The sequence below is a fragment of the Humulus lupulus genome, chromosome 5, assembly GCF_963169125.1.
Source record: "Humulus lupulus chromosome 5, drHumLupu1.1, whole genome shotgun sequence".
Classification (NCBI taxonomy): domain Eukaryota; kingdom Viridiplantae; phylum Streptophyta; class Magnoliopsida; order Rosales; family Cannabaceae; genus Humulus; species Humulus lupulus.
Genome location: NC_084797.1, coordinates 188812020 through 188836443, shown reverse-complemented (window position 1 = coordinate 188836443; position 24424 = coordinate 188812020). Strand labels below are relative to the sequence as shown.

Below are 24424 nucleotides of genomic sequence, written 5' to 3'. Positions count from 1 at the left end.
TCCACAAGTTAATTTTAAAAAATACAAGATTTAAAATGGTGGGAACTCTTATAGAAAATATAAATTATATAAATATATATAGTTTACTTTTTATAAAGAATTTTTAACCTTTTGAATAAATACATAGTCCAAGGGTTAATTTTTAAAACTAAACGGTCAAAACGGGTAATCAGCTAAAATACAATGTTCAAATAATCGATCTATCTATTCCTCTTTTAACATTTTGACAAAACACGAGGTCTAAAAATTAATTTTTAAAAATAAAGGATTCAAACGGGTAATTGGCCAAAATAACCCTTACACACAACATTAATTTTCTTATACATAGTTTAGACTTTTTATTAAAAAAAAATCACACAAGCGTATAAAAAATAGTATTAAATAAAAGCACACGCACAATAAGTTGTTTGAACTTTGTTTTCGACACTTTAATTATTCAGAATTTCTCGAAACACATGCAAAATGTTCGCTATACAATGAAAACAATGTAATGAGCATGTTATCCGAATAGGGTGATAAGGAATCCCTACCAAACAATCTCCCAAAATCATCTAAAAATATATATATTTTAATCATTACAAAAAATTGCGCGAAGCGCGGTTATGTTTTCTAGTTGTAATTGAAATCGAAATAATTCTAGTGAAGAAAAAAATAAAAATAAAGTATAGAGAAATAGGAATTATAATTTGTATTATGTTGTTTGCTTATAATTTGTATTGTATATAACTAGAAAATATAATCAAAATTGACTAAATTATTTTTTAATAAGAAAATAATGGACTCATTTGGGAAAACTTATACTAGGTGCAAGCAATGTGTAATTGATCGTGGAAATCTATACATGCAAGTATACATGGTCGAATAAAGTAATATATGATAAATAGAGTGTCGATCCCACGAGGACTGATTTCCAAATACCATTAATTGATTTTCAAATTCTATTTGGTGAATTAAAATTTAATTGAATAATTAAAAGTAAAAGGAATACTATAAACTATGAACACAAATTAAAGAACTAGAAACAAAACAATGAATCAACTAATTAAAAATCAATAATAAAAAGCCTAGGAATTAATTTCATCAATTGTTCATTCTATTAATTTTAATAATCAATTCTAAATCTCTTCTTTCTATTCTAATAGTAGGTTAATATAATCGATTCCTATTCTTTTTCAAGATATAAGATCTCAATCTATATGCAGGTTTTCTACATTTCTGTGATAAACTTGAACATATAGAAGGCATTAAATATGAAAACCTAATTACTACACAAGTCATAGAGGTACTTTCGTCCAATATGCAACCTATGTCTATACAATGATAGCATATTCAATTCTCATCTTTCGAATTTTGAATCAAAACCATTAAATCAAGTAAATAGTGATCAAGTATTTACTAGCATTAAACAAACATCATATAGATTAGAATAGAAAAGAAGTATCAATAGAAAATCACAATAAAATTAAATAGAAATCCCAGTGACAATATCAATTCCTAGATAAAAAAATTAATTCATAAATAACATGATGGAAATAAATTGCAAATAATTGTTCATAAAATAAACCTAAAGAATTCAGATGAAAACAGAGAAAATAATTACGGTAGCCTCTTCTAATCTAGGGTTTTTTAAAAACTGAGACTCCTCCCCAGAATCACAGAATAATGTTCTTTAAATAGTCTTCCAAGGTTCCGAAGTGAAAAGATCAGATTGCCCTTCAAAAAGTGGTTTAAAATCTGAAAAATGCGTAACCAGCGTTGTAGCGCTGTTTCTTGAGCGCTATAGTCAGAACCAAAATACATAAAAAATTGTTTACTAGCACTGTAGCGCCCTTGTTGTAGCGCTGGGGCGCTGCTTGGCTGTTCGTGATAGAGCTGTGGCGCTGCATTTGTAGCACTGGGGCGCTACTTCCAGAATCATTCATGCTTTCAAGGTCCTTCCTAGCACTACGACGCTCCTTTAATAGCGCTATTAACAGCATCGAAACTCGCACATATCAATCCCGAAAAACCCAATTTTCTTCAACTTAACTAGATTTTCTTCCACTTTCACTCCTTTTCACCAATTTAGCATGGAAAACTTGAGACATGAACAAACGAGCATAATTCCGCAATACAATAATCCTAAACTAACGAAAAATACCCTAAAAACTAGACCATAAACGAGCCTAAAACTCATTTATCAAACTCCCCCAAACTAAACATTTACTCGCCCTCGAGTAAAGAATCTAACTAAACTCATACCTAAATAAATCAAGTTGACATATCTAACCAATTCAAACACCCAATAATGCTATGCATATATAATCCGCAGGAAAAAACAATCATACTTTGTAAAACATTAATCTAGATTTTCAGTCTCAATCACTTCACCCTTTCACTGCAATCTATCAACACCAAAGCTCATTTACTCATAACTCGCAAATAAAATAATTGAACCACTTTATGCACATCAAATTCTCACCAACTAACCACATAACCAAATATTTCCATATGCCTGCACAAATACATATTACTTATTATTCTCCATTAATATAAACAAATGCACAAATAAGAATCAGTAGGACTTTATAAGGGTTGTAATAGAAGACTTAGGTATAGGTAGATAAAGAGACAATTTTTTTAGGCTTAAGCATACTACAAGCATTCCAACTAAACAAACTTTCCTAGACATTTCACACATCTCATCCCTTGTTACCCCTTTTTCTCTGCAATGATTGAGAATATATATATATATATATATTTTCAATACACTCCTCCAAACTTTGATTTTTCAATAAATAAGTATTTGGGAGCATAATTATTTTTCACTTTCTTTCTTTTTTTTTCTTTCTCAATCATAAGTAAATTTCTGAATAACACATAATACAAACATCCCATTACACATTCACTCCCCTCATATAGTAATTTTCATGCTCATGGTATGGGTCAAAAAGAGTAAATGGTAATTTATTTCACAGTTAGGCTCAAAAGAATGTGTTAATCAAGAAAATGGTTATAAGGCTCAAAAGGGTTAACTAAAGATAAAATTTAATAGGGTTAGCTTGAAAGGCACAACCAGTCCAAAAATTGCCTATATCATTTTCCTAAATGTGCACTGTTTCAAATTTCATCTCAAATAGTAAGCAAGCAAGTTCTATAATTTTTTCAAACTTTTCAATCCACAATCCAAATTTGACATGCATAAAATAACTCAAGTATAACATTTGCAATGTATGAGCAATAGATCTCTAATATCAACAAATCACAGTGAAAAACAAAGTAATCTAACCAAGCACACAGATTGTTTTTAGAAGCACATCAATTTTTCCTTTGGATTATATTACACAACAGTCAACCATATTCAAATGGCAATAATTATCAACTTAATTTATAAAATAAAACATGACTCAAAATGGACAACTAATGAAAATAAAAAACAAACAAACTGTAAAACAAACAAAAACGCACAAGAAATAAATCTCTCCCCCAAACTTAACACCAAACATTGTCCCCAATGTTAAGTACTCAAATAATGAGAATAGAGACTTACTTGACCAGCCATGTCAGTATGGCAGTTATGGCGGCTGAGACGAAGGTCCCTCAAACTGTTGAGACTGCGGAGGCTGAGGCCCTGGAAAACCAGCAAAGGACAGAGGCCGAGGCGGAGAGTAGAATGGAGAATACAACGAATATGGTGGTGGTGGAGCAAAATAAGTTTGATCCGATTCATTTAAAGACCACCGACTCACCAGATTTTTTAAACGAGCCACATGATTCACCTCATATTCGTACTGTTGGCCCATATACTGGTTCATCATGTGCTGTTGTTGAACCATATATTGATTTTGTTGGATAAGATAATCCAACTTATCATTGACATGTTGCATGCGCTGATCACTACTACCTCCCTGCAGCACTGGATCAGCCTCTTCTTCCACCTCAGTTTTGACACGGCGCTTACCCTTTTTCCTAGTTTGCGGCACATATAAAGCAGGCTTGGGATAATCTTTCATTAGAATAATCGATAAAGGCTGCTGCAACGACTGATAAATATCAGTCACAAACTCCGAAACTCCAGCCTTATAACATAACATGGTGATGATAGATCCATGGCCCAAACCTCCAGTGGTATGGCCCTTTTCAATGAACTCAATGTTTTTCTTAAGCCATGAACCCATATTAATAGTCATCCCTGTCATCAATGCATACATCAGAAGTACTTAATCCTTAGTCATGTCAGACACATGACTTACTGGCATGAATCGAGCACAAACAAAGAAAGCCCAAAATCTGGCTTCAATATTCAGTTGACAAGAAGCTATACTTTTAGGTAAAGAGCCAGATAAGGTCCAAGGAGCACCTTCAAAACATAATTTGTCAGCCACAACAGTATAATCTATATATCCCTTCAAAAATTTAGTGTATTCCTCCTCCTGTTCTTTTATGTGCGGGACCTTGAAAACCTTATTAATGGACTCTGCAATAAAAGACACTTGCTTACCTCGAACAAAAACTGTATCATTATGTTTATTTCTTAAATTAGCATAAAACTCATACACCAATGATACGTTTGCCTGCGCCAATTTTGTCACAAAATTTTCCCACTTCCTAGCCGCAAGATTTGCTTTATCTAACTCAAAAGTCTGATGATTAAAAGGGTCAAACTGATATTCCACCTCACGCTCAGGAATCAAGGGCTTTCTAACAAATTTCTCATAATGCTCTTGAGCCTGGAAAGTTATAAACCTAGTTTCATCATACTCTTGCTCTGAACTATCATCCCTTGGTTGGGAAGCAGATGCTTGACCTTTCCCCTTATCCTTATTCCTACCCGCTCTACTTTTAGGAGCCATTAATGACACTCTCAATAACACCAACCCATAAATTTTTTTTACAGCACCTCCCCATAAATTAAACACTTTTCATCTTCACAACCACCCTATATATTCAATTTCACAAAGCACAATATCCAAATTCTCCCCAAGCACAACACAAAAATCAATCCACCAAAAACAATCAACTATGAAACCCAATCCTAAATGCAGCAAAAATCTTAGAATAAGAGGGAATGAAAATACTTACTAACCCTTGAAATGAACTCCTTTGTGCTTGAGTGAGTATAGCCCCTTGAAATTTTTTATCTTCTTCAAGAAATTAAAACTCTGAATTTTTAGGGTTTCAAAAGTGAATTGGGAAATTGGAATGTGTTTGAGAAGAAAGAAATTAAGTAAAGGATAAAAAAAACTAAGACAGAAGAGAAAATGAAGGAAAATGGGAGAATGTATGGTGAAATTTTCTGGGTAATAGACTAAAATGGAAGATCTATGGAGGCTTTGGGGTGTTGGGATAGAGAGAACATGGAAAGAGAATGAAAAATGAGGGTTTTGGAAAAAATTTCAAAATTCAGCCCCTTTTAAAAAAAAATTTGTGACCCAGTGCCGTAGCGCTACAAGGGGATTTCTGGGCATTTCGGCTCTGGAAAGAGCGCCATAGCGCCACCAGACCAGCGCTGTAGCGCTAATGAACAGTTCAAAAACCCTTCCTCTCTGGAAGATGTGCTGTAGCGCTATGAATACAGCGCTGTAGCGCTACTGCATTACAATTTATCATTTTTCTAACCTTTTTCTTGCAAACCCTTGCGTTTTTTCACGTATTTCACGGTTAATTCAATACATCAAAATTTTCTAATTAAAACTAAAAATAATCACTAAAACAAATTCCCTAAACATTGTTCCAAACCAAATAAAAACAAAATCATAAATTTAAAATGTAAAAGAAATAAAAATAAACTTAGGAATGCCTCCTAAGAGCGCTGTCTTTAACGTCTTTTAGCCGGACTCTTGTTTATATTAAGATCAAATTGGTTCCAACATCACCATAGACTTGCATTTTTCCACTGGACCCTCCAAATAATGCTTCAACCTCTGACCGTTCACCTTAAAATGCCCTGTCACTATGAACTTGAACTGCTCCATAAGGAAATGACGCAACCATCGTGTATGGTCCTGACCATCTCGATTTCAATTTACCAGGAAAAAGTTTAAGTCTGGAATCAAATAGCAGGACTTTATCTCCTGGTTGAAAATCCTTCCTCAGTATTCACTTATCATGAAAGGCCTTCGACTTCTCTTTATAAATCCTTGCATTCTCATAAGCTTCGTTTCAGAATTCTTCAAGCTCATTTAACTCCATCAGCCTATTCTGTCCCGCCATAAAGAGATCAATATTTAACTTTTTCACAACCCAATAAGCTATATGCTCCAGTTCCACCTGTAAATGACAGACCTTACCAAACACCAATCGATTTGGTGACATACTAATCAGAGTTTTAAATGCAGTGCGATAAGCCCAAAGTGAATCATCGAGCTTCTTCGACCAATCCTTCCTTGACGTATTTACTGTCTTTTCTAAGATACCTTTTGTTTGACACTTCAGCTTGGCCATTTGCAATTGGATGATAAAATAATGCCTTTCGATGATGAACACCGTAGCAAGCACAAAGAGCAGTGAACCACTTATTACAAAAATGACTTCCCCGATCACTAATAATTGCTCTAGGGGTGCCGAATCGAGTAAAGATATTTTTATGAAGGAATCTAAGTACCTCTTTCCCATCACAAGTAGGAGTTGCTGCAGCTTCTACCCATTTAGAAACATAATCCACCGCAAGCAAAATATACTTATTATTATACGATGATGGGAAAGGTCCCATAAAGTCTATTCCCCATACGTCAAACAACTCAACTTCCAAAATACCAATCATTGGCATTTGATCTCTTTTTGATATGTTCCCAGTCCGTTGACAACGATCATAACTTTTGACAAAATCATTAGCATCTTTAAATAATGTAGGCCAGTAAAACCCACTTTGCAAAACTTTTGTTGTTGTTCTTGTTCCTCCAAAATGACCGTCGCAATGCAAACTATGACAGTGAGTCAAGATTGACAACATCTCCTCTTCAGGCACACATCTCCTAATAACTTGATCAGGGAAATGTTTATACAGAATAGGCTCCTCCCAATAATAATGCTTCACCTCCGAATAAAATTTCTTTAGTTGTTGCCTTGTCATCTCAGGAGGTATAACCTTTGCAGCCAAATAATTAACATAGTCTGCAAACCATGGAACATCTTTACAAACACTCACTTCAAAGAACTGCTCATCAGGAAAAGCATCATTAATCTGAATTCCTTTGTCAAGAGAATCTTCATCAACCTCCAATATAGACAAGTGATCAGCCACCAAATTCTCAGTACCTTTCTTATCTTTAATTTCCACATCAAATTCTTGTAACAACAAAATCCACCGAATAAGACGAGGCTTGGAATCCTTCTTGGTCATAAGATACATTATCGCAGAATGATCTATGTAAACAACCACCTTATTCCCAATCAAGTATGGCCTAAATTTATCAAAAGCAAACACTATGGCCAACAACTCCTTTTCTGTAGTTGCGTAATTTATTTGAGCATCATTCAAGGTATGACTTGCATAATAAATCGTTCTGAATACCTTGTCAACTCTTTGTCCAAATACTGCCCCAACCGCAAAATCACTGACGTCACACATCAATTCGAATGGCAAATCCCATTGAGGTGCAATAACTATAGGTGCCGAAATCAATTTCTCCTTAAGTATCCTAAAAGCTTGTTGACACTTCTCATCAAAATCGAACGTAACCCCATTCATTAACAAAGTGGACAGTGGCTTCAAAACCTTGGAGAAATCTTTGATAAACCTCCTATAAAATCCTGCATGACCTAAGAAACTCTGTACTCCTTTTACTGAAACCGGTGGTGGAAAGTTCTCTATCGTAGAAATCTTAGCCCTATCCACTTCAATGCCTTTCTTAGAAATCTTGTGCCCCAATACAATTCCTTCATTTACCATAAAGTGGCACTTTTCCTAACTAAGCACCAAATGTGACTCTTCACACCTCCTCAAAACCATCTTCAAATTAGTCAAACATGTGTCAAAAGAGGGCCCATAAACCGAAAAATCATCCATAAAAATCTCAATCCCCTTCTCAACCATGTCAGAAAATATTGCCATCATACATCGTTGAAATGTGGCTGGTGCATTACATACCCCAAATGGCATCCTTCTAAAAGCAAAAGTCCCATAAGGACATGTAAACGTTGTCTTCTCTTGATCCTCTGGTGCAATTACAATCTGATGACAGCCTGAGTACCCATCTAGAAAGCAATAGTAGTTATGCCCTGCCAACCTATCCAACATTTGATCAATAAAAGGCAAAGGAAAATGATCTTTCCTAGTTGCCTTATTCAACTTCCGATAATCTATACATATCCTCCAACCCGTCACAGTCCTTGTTGGAATCAGTTCATTACTTTCATTCTTCACCACGGTCATGCCACCCTTTTTAGGTATCACTTGTACTGGACTCACCCAAGCACTATCAGAAATAGGGTAAATCACTCCAACATCTAACCATTTCAAAATCTCTTTCCTCACCACTTCTTTCATTGTCTGATTAAGTCTTCGTTGAGCATCAATAATTGGTCTTGCATCGTCTTCCATGAGAATTCTATGCATAACTATGATGGGCTAATTCCTCTTATATCAGCCAGAGTCCACCCTATAGCAGTTTTACGAGCCCTTAACACCCTCAACAACTTCTCCTCCTATACTTCTGAAAGAAATGATGAAACTATAACCGAAAGAGTCTTTTCCCCAAGATAAGCATAGCGGAGATATTCTGGTAAAACTTTCAGTTCTAAAACAGGTGGCTTCAGAATCGATGGTAATGGTCTTTCCGGTCCCTCACCCAATTCTTCAAACTTTTTATGCTTCCACGGCTTAGATGATTTTATCCACTTCAAATAAATCACCGCTTCTTCATTTTCCTCACCATCTACATCATCAACTATAAGACTTAATTCAAGAGGATCCTCAATTAATTTTTTCTTCCTACTACTTCTTCTACCACATCAACTGAGAAACAGCTATCACTTGCTTTAGGATAAGTCATAGCCTTAAACACATTAAATACTACTTCTTCCCCTTGAACTCTTAGCTTTAACTCTCCCTTTTGTACATCTATCAATGCTTGGCCAGTTGCTAAAAATGGTCTCCCCAAAATAATAGGAACATTCTCATCCTCCTCCATATCAAGAATTATAAAATCAGCTGGAAATATAAACTTATCTATCTTTACCAATACATCTTCTATAATACCACGTGGATGCTTCACAGATCTATCAGCCAACTACAATGTTATTGTAGTTGGCCTAGCTTCACCCAAACCAAGTCTACGAAACACTGACAAAGGCATTAAATTAATACTGGCCCCCAAATCGCAAAGTGCATGTTTACATTCAAACTCCCCAATCGTGCATGGAATAGTAAAACTCCTAGGATCTTGTAACTTTTGAGGAAGTTTCCTTTGCAAAATCGCACTACAATCTTCCGTTAATGCCACTGTTTCATAATCATCCATCTTTCTCTTATTAGACAAAATATCCTTTATAAACTTTACATAGCTGGGCATCTGTTCTAATGCTTTTGCAAACGGTATATTTATATGTAGCTTCTTGAACACCTCTAAAATCTTTGCAAACTGTTTATCTAAATTATGCTTACGAAGCCTTTGTGGATATGGAATTCTCACATGGTGCTCAATACTTACAGGTGGTGTCTCCTCTTCTTTCTTAAGGTCTTCAGTAACCTTTTCATCATTAAACTTCTTTTCTTCTTTACCTTGTGTATTTCCCTTCTGACCTTCTTTTTCTGACTGATTCTTCTTCGGCCTTTCATACCTTGTTCCACTCCTCAAAGTAATAGCTTGGCACTATTCTTTAGGATTAACTTCTGTATTGCTAGGAAAATTTCCTTGAGCTCTATTAGACATTAAAGTAGCCAACTGCCCTATTTGAGTCTCCAAACTCCTTATGGACGCCCTAGTTTCAGTCATGAATTGGTTAAGTACATCAGGTTGAGGTTCAGCTGGTTTCATTGGCATTGGGTGAAGTGTTCTATTTTGTGGTTGATAATATCCGGGTGGAGGGTTTTGGTGGGCATGTTGCTGTGGATATGGTGGTCTATTTTGGGCAGGTTGATATTGTGGCTGAGGTGGAGGATAGGGTTGTAAAGTATTTTGATTATTAGACCAGGAAAAATTAGGATGATTCTTCTAACCTGGGTTGTAGGACATGGAATTGGGATTATTGGGTTGTCTTTGGTAATTTCCTATAGCTTGTACTTCTTCCACGGGCATGTTATTCATATCTATAGCAGGGCATTGGTTGGGTTGATGGGTTGTACCACACACTTCACAAATGTTTTGAACTTGCATAGCTTGAGATGGGAGTGTAGTGTTGACGGTAAGAACTCATCAACGATTGATGGTTAGAAAACTTTAATCTCTATACTACAGAAAGCTTTGAATCAGATGGAAAGAACTTGAATCAGCAGAAGAAAACCAAAGAAACAATCAGGATCATATATTTCTTAAGTCTCTTTCATACATTCAGTTTTCCCAACCCCTTAACCTGAGGGGTTGGGGCCTATTTATAGGGGGGCTCTATTGGCCCTGGATACAAACAAGTCCCAGACGACAGGGACGTACACAGGTACTCTGATAGTGTAGTGGCTCAGGGCGTAGTGGTGTCTACCCTGATGATGCCAGAGTCGTGGCCTAGGACATAGTACTGTCGGCTTTGGCGTATGGTCGGGGGTGTCCAAGTGGTACCACTACTCTTCGTACAGGTCCGTACCGCCACTACTTCTCAGACGCAGATCACAGGGCCGTGCCTCTATTCTCTCCACAACCGTACGCCCCGTGTCAGTACACGTGTCCTGTACCCGGTCGTCCTCATCAATCCCCATTTGATACCCAATGCTAACTTGACATTCCCATTAAGTGTCTCTAAGTACTCCTCTTGCCAATGCCAAGGAGGCTTCAACCTATAGGTGCCATGTGAAGCCAAGGCGCTAGGAGTCGAGGCTGGCCTACATAGGTCACATGAAAGCAAGGCTGAAGACACGGGCGGCGCAACATGGCAGCACCCCCGCATAGCGAGGCTGCCCCTCTTCCCCCCGGGCGCAGGCGTGGCGAGGCTTGGGGCATGGGCACCACAACAAGGTCTCACCCTCGCGTAGCGAGGCTGGCCCTCTTCCCTCGGGTGTAGGCATGGCTCGGGCGTCGCAACAAGGCCACACCCTCGCATAGCGAGGCTGGTCTTCTTCTCCCGCGTGCAGGCAAGGCGAGGCCCGATGCCTGAAGGGACAAGGCGTACGCAGATGGCCATCCGAGGACCCTCGCATAGCGAGGGTGGCATTCAGGTTGGCAAGCGGCCAAGGGCCCTCGCATAGCGAGGGTGGCTCTCTTAGCCCGATTCCTTCAACGCCGTGTGATATCCTTGTCCCCTTGTGCGTGCAATAAGTAGCATGTAGGATGCCTTGTAGCATAGAGCTTCGCTTGTAAATAAAATTCACAAGGGAAAAATTTCCACATTTACATGTAGTCTTTTATAATTGCTTTGTCAAGGCTGCTACTTGAGCTGTAAGCATGGATATAGCATCCAATTCCATCATTCCAGCCACCTTCTTTGGTTGTCCCCTTTCAGTTGGCCATTGATAATTATTGATTGCCATCTCCTCTAATAGCTCATATGCCTCATTAGCACTCTTACTCATAAAGGCACCTCCCGCTGCAGCATCTATAATTGTTCTAGTCGTTCCATTCAACCCATTATAAAAATTATGCACTAGCATCCACTTTTCTATTCCATGGTGTGGACACTTCCTCAACAACTCCTTAAAGCGCTCCCAAGAATCATACAGTGACTCTCCTTCCATCTGATAAAAGTTATTAATCTCTCCCCTTAGTTTTGCAGCCTTTGCTGGAGGAAAGAACTTGGCAAGGAACTTCTAAGCTAACTCCTCCCATGTAGTAATAGAATTCGCCTGTAAAGATATCAACCAACTCTTCGCCCTATCCCTTAGTGAAAATGGGAATAACCTCAGTCTTATAGCATCATCACTCACCCCATTCATCTTGAACGTTGCACATAACTCCAGAAAATTAGCTATGTGTAAATTGGGGTCCTCCATTGGCATACCTCCAAACTGAATAGTTGACTGAACCATTCGAAGAATTGCGGGCTTAATCTCAAATTTTTTTGTTGCAATGGTGGGAGGTTTAATGCATGAATGCACTCCTGTAACAGTAAGAAGTACATAATCTCTCAAAGTTCTTGGTCCTTGCTCCCTAGGAACTTCTGCAGCCCCTTGACCATTATTAGCACCATTTCCCAAATTGTCAGCCATGGTAAACTCTAATCTCCTCTTTGTTTTCCGGTTCTGTCTGCACATTCTTTCATTTTCCCGATCTATTGGTATAATCTCCTTTTGCCTATCGCTTCGCATATACCAACAATTCCTGAAACACAATAAAACCTAGATCCAAATAAATGTTAACAGAAATAAAATAAAATAAAATAAAATAACCAAATTAGAACAAATAACAATTAGCTATGATATTGGAATATAAGTCCCCGACAACGGCGCCAAAAACTTGATCGTGAAAATCTATACACGCAAGTATATGTGGTCGAATCAAGTAATATTTGATAAATAGAGTGTCGATCCCACGAGGACTGATTTCCAATTACCACTAATTGATTTTCAAATTCTATTTGGTGAATTACAATTTAATTGAATAATGAAAAGTAAAAGGAATACTATAAACTATGAACAAAAATTAAAGAACTGGAAACAAAACAATGAATCAACTAATTAAAAATCAATAATAAAAAGCCTAGGAATTAATTTCATCAACTGTTCATTCTATTAATTTTAATAATCAATTCTAAATCTCTTCTTTCTATTCTAATAGCAGGTTAATATAATCGATTCCTATTCTTTTTCAAGATATAAGATCTCAATCTATATGCAAGTTTTCTACATTTCTGTGATAAACTTGAACATATAGAAGGCATTAAACATGGAAACCTAATTACTACACAAGTCATACAGGTACTTTCGTCAAATATGCAACCTATGTCTATACAATGATAGCATATTCAATTCTCATATTTCGAATTTTGAATCAAAACCATTAAATCAAGTAAATAGTGATAAAGTATTTACTAGCATTAAACAAATATCATATAGATTAGAATAGAAAAGAAGTATCAATAGAAAATCACAATAAAATTAAATAGAAATCCCAGTGACTATATTAATTCCTAGATAAAAGAAATTAATTCATAAATAACATGATGGATTAAATTGCAAATAATTGTTCATAAAATCAACCTAAAGAATTCAGATGAAAACAGAGAAAATAATTACAGCAGCCTCTTCTAATCTAGGGTTTTTTAAAAACTGAGACTGCTCCCCAAAATCGTTGAATAATGTTCTTTAAATAGTCTTCCAAGGTTCCCAAGTGAAAAGACCAGATTGCCCTTCAAAAAGTGGTTTAAAATCTGAAAAACGCGTAACCAGCGCTGTAGCGCCGCTTCTTGAGCGCTATAGTCAGAACCAAAATACATAAAAAATTGTTTACTAGCGCTGTAGCGCCCTTGTTGTAGCGCTGGGGCGCTACTTCCAGAATCAATCATGCTTTCAAGGTCCTTCTTAGCGCTACGATGCTCCTTTGATAGCGCTATTAACATCATCGAAACTCGCACATATCAATCCCGAAAAACCCGATTTTCTTCCACTTTCACTCCTTTTCACTCTTTTAACCAATTTAGCATGGAAAACCTAAAACATGAACAAACGAGCATAATTTCGCAATACAATAATCCTAAACTAACGAAAAACACCCTAAAAACTAGGCCATAACGAGCCTAAAACTCGTTTATCAGTAATGCACGTTTGCTTAATTTTATTTAGAAAATTTATTAATTATTTTTATTAAGTTTTTATGCTCGTCATATAAATTTTAAATACATAAATAATATTATATATATAAAAGAATGACATAAACATATTAAAAAAAATATGATAACCTTTTATATCACAAACTATCATATTTAAGGTACAAAATATTCATGATATTATTCAATTCACACCTTAATGATTGAAGGATAAGCTTTTTTATTCTTGATAGAAGAGAAATATTATTCTAAATTCTTATGTGGTTACACAGTCATATTATTTGCAAAGACAACACTTATTTATAATATTTGTTGTTATTTAATATGAATATAAATTTATGTAAGTCAGATTAAGTAATAGAAAAAACATGTTTTTCTTTTTAAATATAAATGATAATTTTTTTAATAAACATTAAGATTATGTATTATATATTATTATAATAATGATATTTTATAATATTTTAATTTAGATTAATATAATTATTAAATATCTAATTTTGTATTATATATTATTTTAATAATGATATTTGTTGACAACGTTTTTCGTTAACTAACAACAAGAGTAGTTAAGCTTCAATAAACAAATTAGGAAGAAAAGAAGAAGAGAGATTTTTTACGTGATTCAGTAGTTAAATCTACCTAGTTCATGAGTCACTATTATTAATGTCTCTCCATTAACTTTGAAAGCAATTTCTCAGAAGTTTTGAGTACAAGAATTGAGCGTTCCCCTTACAAGTGAACAATCCCAGTATTAATGGACTGGGTTTAGATATTCTTTCCCATATTTTCATGAAACTTACAACAATATACATTTTAAATTTGAAATATATTGAATCCTTAAGATTCGGGCGGACTTAACTAATATACAAACAACTCCACAAATGTAGGCATAAGTTACTCAAACGTAACTGCTTGGTATCTTTTGAAGATACGCTTTCGAGCCTACACCATAGTCTTCGAGTTGACACTTAAAATGTTGTCCGAGAGGTCGACTGTCAATCTTTCAAAGTCAACCTCTGACCACAGTCTAAACCTATAGCGTCTCAAAATTTTATTTAGCTAGATAGTAGTAGTAGTAGTAGTAGCTGTAGAATTTTAGTTTTTGTGGATATTGGTCAAAGTCGGGATTTAGTTAGAAACTCGTAGAAATAGTTATGGATTTTATAAGTTTAACCTATGGTTTAGAAATATTAATTTTAACATAAGGTTTGATTAATATAGCTGGTTCTAGAAATATTATTTATTATAACCTAAGGTTTAGATAGAATAATTAAGAATGTGACACTTGTCACATGTATGATTATTAAGGATTTAAGGTTTTTGATGAATAAAAATAATCATGGATAAGTCTAGGAAAGTCTAGAACCTTCCATCAGCTGTTAGGATCACGTTTTACTCAGTCAAGGTGGTTTTAACAAATTCAAGTGTGTTGAAAGTGTGCAAAAACATGTTTGAAATATCAGCGTATGCCAATATATCGCAGCTATAGGGGCCGATATATTACCTATGGTTGATACGGAAACTACGTCGACTTCACACGAACGAAACCACGAACCCTCGAGATTATAGTGTAGGCGATATATTGGCTCCAGTGGCCATTTTTGAATTTTCATAGAATCCTGAACAAGAAACAACCCTCAACAACTTTGACTCGTTCCTGAACGTTTTGACCGAGTTCTGGGTATCTGTTGAGCAAAAAATGTTATTTTTAATCATTTATTTATTCATTGAAATGGGAGTTAGTTTCACTTCTTGAACTCTATAAATAGGACCATTCACTCAGCCATTTTATTCATCATTCATGCAAATTTCAGAGCCTCAAAACTGCTAAGTTCGTTCTAGAGAGAAACACTAGGGTTTTGGGATTAAAAGATTTCAAATCAAAGCTTTTATAAACACTTGGGAAGTAAGTTTTTGTGTGATTTTGGTGTTTGAGGTATAGATCAAAGCTCTAAGCTATCTAAGGTACCGTTAATCTTCAGGTTTAGTCCATTTCCATTCGTCTTATTCTTTCCTTTTATTTTTAAAACCTAACTTGTTGTAATGACTTTTGGTTAGGTGTTCAAACTTAAGGATTTTGGTAAGTATTTTTCTGATGGTTTAGATCTTTTCTTCATCTTCTTTTCTCTAGAGGACTTATGGTTTCCTATGTTTGGTTTTAGGAGTTTCCAATCCCGCTTTTGTCTCCAATATTCTGGTTTTTGGTAAGGAAAATTAGGTAGTTTAGTTTATGATCTATTTTATGTTTTGTATGACCTAACATTTAAGGTATAATGAAGGGGTAAGTGTGTCTGGACCAAAGGTGTCCAATGATGTATGACGGACTTATGTCCGGTGGGCTCGGTTGCCGAAACTTTATGATGGACCTAAGTTGATGTCTGGTGTATGACAGACTTTTGTCCGGGGCTTAATTGCCACCCCTTATATAAGCACTTATCTTTTTATTATATCTAACTTGTTATTATGATCTATGACCTATATTTACAATTATGACTTATGACCTATGATTTTTGACTATGATTATGACTTAGATTATGATTTATGATTATGACTTAGGCTATGATATGACCTATGGTTTTGTGATGTGATATGATTAGTATAAATAAGTTTTTGTCACGACTTTTATGTAATTTAGGATATGTTGATTAAATGATTATATGACTAACTCTTGTTTGTATTTTCCTTACTGGGCTTAGAAGCTCACTCCTTATGATGTTGGTGTACAGAAAATTGATGATAGAAAAGGCCGGTGGCGAGTGGGACCTAGGAGTTTCGTGATGTACTCGTGAGGGAGCATATAGTCGAGGAAGATCAAGCGGGTCTATTTTTATTAAAACATGTTCATTTTAAATTTTTATTAAATGTTGCTCATTTTTATATTAAAGACAATTATTTTATTTTTGTAAAACCATGGATCCATGTATTTATTTTCAAGTTTTTATTCAATAAAAGAGCAATATTTATGATTATGATCCAGTGCTGTGTTCTCGGTAATTTATGAGAAATTAAGGCGTTACAAAACCTTTTTGAGAAGTTTCTCCATTTCGAGCTGAAATGGTTACGTGGCTTTAACATTAATAATATATATTTGATCTTAACTCGACTATCTCCTGAGCCTACATTTTGAGGCAATCTTAATCCGTCTCAAAATTTGGGGTATAACAATTTGCCCCCTCAAAAGTATCCGCTCGATCCCTGAGAGAGAAACTTTTAAAATTCTTTTTTGGGAAATGTGCCCACTTACCACACTTGAGTAGGTATATGTGTCAGCTTGGGAATGGGTAAATATGGTACTCAAGTACTATACTCTCTGCCCATGTCTTTTCTACTCAATTATTTCCATTTTTTGAGATTGAACGTGATCCATTGGATTAAAAACAAATACAATTTAAGCGCCTTGATTGCTCAATTGTTATCACCGTTTTGCCTATTTAGACCCCTTTCACCGTCTTCTTCATATTCACTACTTTTAAAATTTTTGCATGTTTTCTTCAAAGAAAAAACCAAACCTCACACCATTCCCTGATTACCATCTCTTCAACAATGAATTTCCAAGGATCTCCTTATACAAGATTTTTCAATCCTCATTGCAATTCCACCATCAATTGCCTTCGTGTAACTTTCTCCACCATTTTCTTGCTTTGGTAAAAAAAACTTGTCATCTGTTGTTGTTGTTGTTTGATATTGTTGTTCTTGAGGTGTTCTTAAAAACGTTGATAAGAAGGGTGTTTTGATTTGATTTTTATAAAATATCTCCCATAAAAATGGTTTCTTTTCAAGTATTAGAATTAGGGTTTCTCTTTCACGAAAACCGATGATAACCCATTTTCTAGGTAACTGCCCATTTTCCTAGAAAATTGCGTTAACCCAAAAAGGAAATTAACCACCAACCACAAGTGGGCTCACCTAATTACTTTGAGCCTATCTTGGCTTAATTCTCTTTGAGATAAACACCTCATTATTTTGAGCCTATCATGGCTCGAATTTTGAGAGAGATTGTTCCATTTTTTTAAGTGATGGGCTCTCACCTTTTTCTTTATTGTTAGATGTCCCAGTCTTCCGAGAAGAATTGGTGGGGGCCTGTCTACGCCATACCCTATCAAACTCCATTTACTCAGAACCAAAGGCTCATATGAGAATACGAAGAGTGAATAAAGCGCTAAGACATAAGTGCCCATTATCGACGTCAAATCTGTAACATCCTGCAAATTCCACATTAAGAATTTTTTTTAAAATAAAAATAATATTTAATTAAAAAGGTGATTTAGTTGCTACATTATGAAAATTAAATCAGTATTGATTTGATTATATATTGGGATGATAAATGGATTTTTATGTCCTAAATTATGTAATATTCTTTGAAATAAATAATTATAGACATCAAAGTTTATAATTGGAAAATAAATTGATTTTAAAAGAGTTTTGTCCTTTAATTTAAATTATTATTATTTATTGGGTAATAAATTAATAAATGAGATTTAACAAGATTTGTATATTTACATTTTAAATTGTGAGATTTAAATTAAAAAGAAATTAGGAGAATGAAAATAATTATGACTTAAAAGTTAATTTATAATTTTGGGACTTAAATATAAATTGGTAAGATTGTTAATTTAATTAGACATTTAAAATGAAATTTGATTTAAATTTTAATGAAAGAAATCAAATTTTGTTATCATTATTAAACAAATACAATCAGTTTTATTATTAGTAGGATTCTTGCAATTTAAAAGAAAGAATTAAGAAAGTAAAATATTAAAATAAAAGAAAAAACTGAAATGAAACCCATTATTTTAAAAACTCGCAAGCTCTCTCTCTCCTCCTTACCCGATTCTCTCTCTTTCCCTATTTCTCTCCCGCCTGCGTCTCTGTGAGGTTCGACAGTCACCGCGCCGTCGTCCACCAACGACACGTGTCGGACCAGGCGACGCAAGAGGTCGCCAACCTTCGACCACCACAAGCCCAACCCCTCACGTGCGCCCTAAGATCTCCAACAGAGCCTTTGAAGTTGCATCGATTCCATGAACTTCAAAGCTTCTTGGGCATTTTTCGACCGCCTCAAGCCACTCTAAGCCAAACGAAGACCACCACCGTATTCCTAGTGCTTTGAGCTTCAAAACCCACTAAAGGATCGGGCTCAAAGGTCGTCGGAAATTGAAGTTGACGTTCGTCGGAATCCATGAAAATCCGAGAATGCATGGCTCTAATCTGACCATTCTAGGTCATTCTAAGCTAAACCGTCACCACCATGAGACTCCCTGAGCTTTGGGCTTTGAAGCCCAGCCACTGTTTTCTCGAATCACGACCGTGGGGTGGTGGCGCTGCCGCCGTTGCCGGAGCTTCAGTGAGGGTCTCGACCATCAGCCACTTTTGGGTGTTTTGAGGTTTGTCTCGAGATTCCAACATCATCCTCAACCCCATTGACTGTCTCGAGCGCTATGATATAAATTCCTAACTCAAATTTTTAATTGTTTTGAGTTTTAAAATTATTTGTGAGTTAGGAAAAAAAATGCAATTGTGTATGTTCATAGTATATTAAGAGTTAATTAGTGTACTTAGTTGAATGATGATTTTATTGTACTACTCTGGACTATTATATGCCTTGTTTATAGGTTTTTAAAATTTGGGGATGTCTGATTTGCAACCGTTATGCTGCTCGATTTTATAAAAAACATGTGGAGCCATTGATGCAGTACCCTATTAAGAACTACTATAAGCGACATAGTATTAGGAGCCATTGATGTATCTTCCATGATAGAGTCAAGTTAATATCCTATGCAATTTATGATTTTAAAATCAGTGATAGAATTTTCTTAATAAGGTCGTTATATTATTAAAAAGAATTTATATTTCTAACTACCATAAGTTATGTATTAATACGCGGTTTATTCCTAATATTGTTGATTTAAGAAACTGAGCACTTTAATGGGAAATCATCTAGAGCCTAAAAGGCAAATTATGAAGAACAATTATATAATTGAAAATAAAATAATGTCTAGATGGATTTTTTGTAAAGGGATTGTGAAAGGAAGCTTACCATTTTGAGGATAATTATTGTTATTAATAATTATATTAGTAAGGATTTCTTGTGTTTAAATAAGGTTTTGTTATGATTTTGTCAATGTGATTTTCAAGATAAAATTGAAATTATTATAAAAAGGAAAATGGTTAACTCACAATTTTGGGTGGATTAAAAAGAAAGAAGCAAGTGGCTTTAAAATTGTTTAATTTCAATCCTTTTAAACAAAAGGCCTTGGACCATTTTAACGACAATAATTTATATAGAGCAAACCATTGAATTTTATTGTCATCATGATTTGATTATTCTAATATTTAGAATAAAGGCAAGAATTTCCAATTAAAGGAATAATTTGTCTTGGCTTATTATGGATTTCTAAAAGAAAAAGCTAGTGGTTTCCAGACAAACAAGTTCAAGATTTAGAAGCTTGAGACTTGAGCTATTTGTTTTAAACACTTGAATTAAGTTAACATGTTAAGGACAAAGGGAATCTATCCATAACTAAGTACCCCATTTTAAATCAGCTATACTTACGCCACTTTGATATTTTACGTGAGTTGTTTTATTATTGTTTTATCAATATGAATATTAGTATGACTTGGGTCAATACTAATAATCATAAGGGTTTCTGTGATTGTTCTTATTAAGCGGTCACGACTTTGAGGTCAGGGCCATTATTAGATGATAACTAATATTATCATTTCCTAACTTTATCACTCTTGGGTATGCACTAAGTTTAATAGTGTATGATTTGGTGAGTTATTAATTAACTTAATTACGATCCTTGGATAGGATTAAAGACTATGGGAAAAGCTTGGTTGATAGCTCTTGCTGAGTAATCTTATATATCTAAGGACACGAGGTAAGTAAATCTCACCATATGTTTACTTTCTCATATATTTGATTAAATGGCTGTATATAAATTCATGACTTATGTTGTAGAGTCCAAGAACTTTACTTAGCTAATTAGATAGTAGTATTATAGTATTTATAGTATTATCTTTATGACTGTGGATTTTTGGTTCAGACCAGGAATTATTTGGACACTCATAGTAGTACTTGTAGATTTTCTAAGTTTAACCTATAGTTTAAGAATATTAATTTTAACCTAAGGTTTGATAAATATGACTGATATTAAGGATAATATTTATTATACTATAAGGTTTAGATAACAACCAATAGGATTTTAAGCACATGTTATGAATGGGTGATAAGGATTAAGTATTTTGAGGATTTAATTTAATAAGGGTAAAGTTTGAATGCTCTAAGGTCAGTCAGCAGCTTTGAATACATTTAAGGGCTTAGTCAAGGCTGTTTACTCCATTCAAACTTAGCTAAAAATGTGTAATTTTGTGTTTAAATAATCAGCGTGTGCCGATATATCGCAGCACGTAGATACGGAAAACACGAAACGATGCACGACTGCCTCGGGCATACTGGCCCAGGCGATATATCGCCTACTGGGGCGATATATCGCCCCTCTCAGATTATTTTGAAAGTTTTTGAATTATTTTTCCATTCAGCCATTCAACCTCTTGATAAGTCCAGCACCTTTTTGAACGAGTCTTCAGCCTCTGCTGAACGATTATTCAAATTATTTTCACCTAAAAAGCCATTATTTTTATTCAAGTGAAATTAAGATCCTTTCATTCCTAAACTCTATAAATAGGACCTAGTACCCAGCCATTATTCACCTTTTACTCTAAGTTCAGAGGCTGCAAGTTGCTAGGTGAGTGTGAGAGTTAAACACTTGGGTGGGGAAACTCATAAGCTTGATCATCATAAGCTTATCAAACACTTGGGAAGTAAGGTTCTATAGTATTTCGGTTCGAGGTTTAGATTGGTCTACAAGTCTTCAAGGTATTTCTACACCTTAGTTCTTTGGTATTATTTTATTTTAAGTTCTCATAGTCTTCTACTCAGCCTCTAACCTTAATCTTTATTTTGGTTAGGAAATCTAAGAACTTGCACATAAGTTTTTGGTAAGTATGTTTCTCAAAGGTTTAGTCATTCCATTCCTTTCATTTCTCTTTTTCTTCTATAGACTCACCCTTTCATAATGGTTATTAGGAGTGTTCCAAAGTCCCAACGCTGTCCTCTTATCCCGGTAACTTTGGTAAGGAAAATAGAATAGAATTCATATATTATATGTTTATGTTATCTTATGTTTTTATGTTATAAAATGTGTTATGTTATGTATGTAGGCTTGGGCATATGACCTACTTAGCTAGTAGGACCCCACTAATCTAATGGGCATATGACTTGTTTGGTCTATGGGACCCCAAGTAATAATGGCCATTATAGTATGTGTATGATATAAGTATAATGTTATGTTATGTTATTATGTTTCTTATGAAATTTATGTATATGAACTATGTGTTAGATTTTCCTTGCTAGGCATTAGGCTCATTCCTTTTTGTTTATATGTGCAGGAAAATAGCTATAGTGGCGGTAAGGTTCGTGGATGCTTGGGGAATGTGTATCGGTGGTGAATGGAGTCAAGGAGTCAAGAGTTCGATTTTCGAGGATGTAGTCTTGTTTTATGGTTTTACATGTATTTTTCCGCACTTGCTATGTAACTCCTTTTATTTTAAATTATGTCTTGTTTTTAAGACAATGGGATCCCATATCCTACTTGATATTTTATGAAAGTAACTCTTATTTCTACAAGTTTTTAATAAAGTTATGGTATTTTCGCAAATGTAAGTTTTATTAAGGATTTGTATGTATAGTTTCGTTAATGGTCCAAAAGTCTAGAGTAGGTGGGTCATTACATATGTACACTTAGATATTATTAAGACTCAAACTCTATGACTGTGTACGTGTTTCCTGGTTATGTGATATGAGGTGTTTCAATAATTGAGAAAGATTGATATGGTGATATAAGTGCATTTGTAGGCAATTTAGAATATAATTGATTTTGTACTTGTACTTGCTTTGTCTAAGTAATTAAGAATGAAAAAATTTATGATTATGCTAGCATGGTTTGATTTTATATCTATGGGTACTTTGTTGATGAATGAGTTTCGCGTCTCCGCGACACTGTGTAGTTGGTATGACTATGAGATGAAATAGCTCGTGTTATATACATTATTATAGGAACACATGTACACGCATGCACTTATCATAGAAAGTTTACATAGTGACTGTTACCTAGTGGGTGCTCATCGTGATGCGGTATGACCCACTCACAATTATTATCTGTTTGATTCAAGTCTGTGACAATTATTATTAGTCCGATACAAGTTCGTGACATTTGGCCATTATTCAGTCCGATTTAAGTCTGTGACAACTATTATCGGTCCGGTTCAAGTCCGTGACAATTACTATTAGTTCTGGTTCAAGTCCACGACAAGTTTCCTTAGACAAGTAGCCCAATATTAACTAGAAGTCTTTGTAAATCGATGTAAACATATTTACACCCGTAATAATATCTGTGCTTTGGGAACTGATGCTTACCCTTGGTAGGATTGTATGTTTAGAATGGATAATGTTGATGCTCGGTTCCCCATTTTAATGGTATGCATGTTTAGGGGTACCTGTTATCCCCATATTATTTTGGTACCTCCTAAGTTGACTTCTAGGGTTAACTTTGGTGTATTGTTAGCTACCTTGCAGGTTGATAATATTATTGGTTATTATCTCTATGAGTTGAATTGTCATTGTATCATTAGAATTGGTGCAAGTCATGAACAATTTGAATTAAATGCTCGAGGTGATCAGTCAAAGGGTGTGATTAGTGAACCCAATTTAGGAAATTGTGTCAAGAAGGACTTGTAAGAGTTTGATCATAGTCCGTGACCAATCTTAACATGTGAAAGAGTACACATAAGTTATCGTTGTCCAGTTATCCTTGTGACCTAATTAGGCATCCCTTTCTCTGGCCTCAAGTTTAGTATACAAGGCTAACATTATGTATGTTGGTTTGAGTGTTAATTCCCGAGCCTTTATAAAAGATATGTTATATAGAATAGTTAAAGGCTTCAACTAGTTGTTATAAGTTACACTAGAAACATAATGTTGAATCTAAGGTTCTGATGCATTATCCGACCACCTAGCACAACTTCACAATAAATGTGTCTAGGGTAATAAAGAGTAAGTAGGGGTAAGGGGTGCCAGTTATTTTTATTTAAGATAAAGGAAAAACCCGAGGGAGAACAAGGTAAATTCCAAAACCAATTAACATGTGACGGGTCTAAGTGAACCTAAGCATTTAAATGAAAACATACTAAATATATCAGGGGATTAAAAACTAGGTTTATGATTCAGGTAAAGTATGGGGTAGGTTTGAGAAAGAGGTCAAGCTTGTTGTTGCGTGAAAAACGTAATTTTCACTGTACAAGACCAACACCTAGTGGTGAGTCGTTAAGATTAGAGGTTAGGATCAGTATGAAGAAAGACACGATCAACAAGGCTCGTTATGTGAAATTATAGTTATATGATAGCCACAAAATTATTATTAGTGGGGTAAGAAGGTAAAAGTTCTCAGTTAGGGTTTATGTAAATAGAAGCTCCTGAGATTATCATAAACCATAGCATTGGCATAGAGTAATGTCTCGATCGTGGAGGTCTTGAGAA

The 24424-nt window shown here is 35.0% G+C and overlaps 1 long non-coding RNA gene and 1 other non-coding gene across 2 annotated transcripts; both read left to right on the top strand.

Moving 5' to 3' along the window:
- The first annotated feature begins 11726 nt into the window (after positions 1-11726).
- On the top strand, positions 11727-11833 carry LOC133781171 (small nucleolar RNA R71). The gene has a single exon (XR_009869964.1). It is a non-coding gene; the product is annotated as a small nucleolar RNA R71 (small nucleolar RNA).
- Positions 11834-18599: 6766 nt separating this feature from the next.
- Positions 18600-22547, top strand: LOC133777950 (uncharacterized). Its single transcript, XR_009868926.1, has 3 exons — positions 18600-19211; positions 20639-20708; positions 22279-22547. It is a non-coding gene; the product is annotated as an uncharacterized LOC133777950 (long non-coding RNA).
- Positions 22548-24424: the final 1877 nt, after the last annotated feature.